The following is a 3,593-nucleotide window of genomic DNA, read 5'->3' as shown; positions in this document are numbered from 1 at the left end:
CCACATTAATTTTGCTGCTGAGAAAATCCTGGAGGCATATCACAGTGTATATGGGCCCCAGTACAAACCAGTTGCTGAACTGGCCTGCCAAATCTCACAGCTGTACCATTCCATTGTGCACACCCTATATGCCAAACACTTCCTTGCAGCTGTGTAGTAGAGCAGATCTTTAATGATGAGCTTTCTTTCAGGTATGCTTGTTTGCTATTATTGGTTTTCTTATTCAGGAATATACTTCAGAGGAATAGTGAAGTGCCTAGGAACACAGTTTGGAATTATCTTTCACGGCTGTAGATTGTACTCCTTTTTCAGATGTATCCTAAAGAAAGATTTTTCCACAATGGCTTTTGCTGAAGGGATATGACAGGCATTCACATCCGTATACTAGACACACATGTTCACCTGACTGCGTTTTGATATAACTTTATAGTAGAGATGTCACTTCATATGGTTCTTCATAGGCATTGTTTAACATGTCCATGTGTTCCATTCTTCAGCTAGGCATCGAGGCACTTCGTATTTATCAGATGGTATAGCCCGATCTCGCCAGATCCCAGAAGCTAAGCAGGGCCGGTACTTGGAAGGGAAGGAAGATTGTGCAGAGGAAGGCATTGGCAAACCACCTCTGCTTCTCACTTGCCTTGAAAGCCCCTTTCTGAGGTTGCCATAAGTCGGCTGCGATTTGACAGCACTTTACACACACACACATTAGTCATTATTGAGCTGACATATGCAATTACCATCTTGTTCAGTCTCTACAGCTGGTAAGCATTAATGTTCTGGCAGTGCCTGAAGCAATAAGTGCATAAAAGCATTATTAAACCTATATAATTATCACTGGGAGACAGAATTCTAGCAGAGTAGTGGTTGCAAGCTTCATCAGCACTGTTCAGCAAGCCACTACTGGCTAAAGAAACCACATCCAATTCTCAAAGCAAATCCAATTTTATGGGGTCTGGAGGGGGTAGCCCCCACTCTCCATAGAAAAACATTGTAAACTTCACCATGCATGTCTATGGAGGGGGGGCAACCCCTTCCGGACCCCATACAATTGGACCCCTGACCCAATCTTCACCAAACTTCGGAGTTCATGGAAGGAGAGTCCCTTCAAGCTACCCTGAAAATTTGGGAACTCTACCTCCAAAAATGCCTCCACAGGAGCTTCGAAAAGAGTTTTCCATAGACTACAATGGGCTCAATTTTTTTAAGTAAACCCGGAAATAAGCCAAATACCCATATTTACTGGTATGGGTATTCGGCTTATTTGGGGTTACCAAAATAAATTGGGCCGAATAAACCCGAACCTGAAATTTACCGATTTTTTTTTCTCACAACCCTAACACGTACACAAGGAGTTTTATTTTTGGAGTGTTCAATGTTTAATTCTCAGTTGTGCAGGTGCCTGATTCAGTTTGGGCTCATGGTGCCTAGGAAGGAACATAAGCAACTTTCATCCATGTTTAAGTAATGTCTGCTGGTGAAACCAGAGGTGTGCTGAGAGTTCCAAAAGTGCCGATTGGGACTGCAGTGTGCTAGGAGAGAGTGCTTAAGTCTTCCCCCTTCCCAATGCCATTTTTCTTACCTGAAGCAGCCCCGGGGAATGGCTGGGACAATTTATCCTAACAGGCAAAGAGCAACTTCCCAGGAGTGTTTCAGGTCAGGAAAACGGCACAGGGAAAGCGGAAGCCCCCTCTCCCAACCAGCTACTGTCCCCATTTAAACTCTCATCACATATCTAGTTTGGCGCACAGAAACATGCATCAATTTGCTGATGCTGTTTAGTCATTGCTGAGTGGCAGCAGACTGGCAAATCAAAGTGTGACTGACTCCCTGCACGATGTGCTAGATTCTGAATAGAGAAGTCCAGCCTTCAGCTCAAAGGGGAGCTGTGTGTGTAGGGTGATGAGAAATAAGATTGTATAAATTTCTAACAGTTCAGCAAACCTCTCTTAGTCAATTAGAAAGCATCAAGAGATGCACCTTTAACTGTCCACCAGAAGTAGCAAAACAAGGGTGTTTAATCTTTCCTGACCCAACACTTGCCATCTTAATGTAAATTAACTGCAAATTGCATGTGAGCCTCAGAGGCCCTTGCTGTGCTGAAGGTTTTTTTGTTTTTTGCCTTCAAGCCACAGTTGACTTATGGCAACCCTGTGAGGTTTTCAAGGCAAGACTTCAATGGTGGTTTGCCATTGCCTGCCTCTGTGTCATGACTCTGGTATTTCTTGGTAGTCCTCCTTCCAAATACTGACCAGGGGCAACCCTGCTTAGCTTCTGAGATCGGATGAGATCAGGCTTTCCTGGGCTAACCAGGTCAGGGCACACCAAAACACTTGAGGTCAAACAAGATCACTTTTGCTTAAAAATTGATGTCGAGTAGATCAAAACACTGAGGTCAAAACAGATCACTTTTGCAGACACTTGTGAGGAGATTCAGGCATTAAATAGCATCTGTATACAGCAGTGGTTCCCAACCTTTTTTTGACCAGGGACCACTAGGACTTTTTTGTTCGGTGCAGGGACCCCAAGGTCCAAAATAAAAATTCCGAGAATTTGAAAATAAACTTTAATCATAACTGTTCGTTAAACATTAAACTTAGAATAATATTTGAATGTATATATATTTATAATAGAGAACTTTTAAATGAAAATATTAATTTATTATGGGTTTATAACTTTGTTTCGTGGACCTTAATTTAGTTCTCGCGGACCCCTGGGGGTCCACGGACCCCTGGTTGGGAACCAGTGGTATACAGGATATGTTTCAAATTCACATGGCAAAGTTGCCTTATTACCAAATAACATCCCTTCAGTATCAATGAATCAATTTTCCCTTCCCTCTAGCCCCATTATTAATAATCACATTCTATTGTGAGTTGACAGTGTAAGATACTCCTGACATACCCGAAGAAAATAACATTAATGTGAAAGTGCCCAGAATTTAAATTCCTGAACTGTCCCTAGAAGCTAAAATGACTGAACTAAGGCTATGGTACTTTGGTCACATTATGAAAAGACAACAACACTAGGAAATGTGAAAGGCAGCAGGAAGAGGAAGACCTAACATGAAATGGATTGATTCTATAGAGGAAGCCACAGCCCTCAGTTTGCAAGACCTGAGCAAGGCAGTTAACGAGAGGACGTTTTGGAGGACACTGATCCATAGGGTCGCCATGAGTCAGAAGCGACTTGATGGCACTTAACACACACATTACATTATGAAGAGGAATCTAGAATTTGAGAAACTTTTCAGTTTAATTAATGTATGTTACATACGTGCTCAGTTAGGCCACCTACTGACAAATAATATTCCCTCCATTGCTTTCTCTGTCTTGGTAGAAATATATGAACTTCCATGTGTCGCAAAAAGATCCCAATTAGGCCCATCTTTTCACACCAGATGTCAACAAGGGATGAGATACATCAAGAAATATTGCAGATAAAACTTTTTTTCTAGCCACATAAAGTATTTCAGCTTCTAGATTCAATATACACACAACCTCATCCTTTATTAAAAATCAACTCTTTCAGAATTTAAATCTTTATTGCACAGTATAGGATAGAAAAATATTAAAATGTTTACAGATGTCTTA

The sequence above is a fragment of the Euleptes europaea genome, chromosome 6 (genome assembly GCF_029931775.1).
Source record: "Euleptes europaea isolate rEulEur1 chromosome 6, rEulEur1.hap1, whole genome shotgun sequence".
Lineage (NCBI taxonomy): Eukaryota > Metazoa > Chordata > Lepidosauria > Squamata > Sphaerodactylidae > Euleptes > Euleptes europaea.
Note: the sequence above shows the minus strand (reverse complement) of the source record.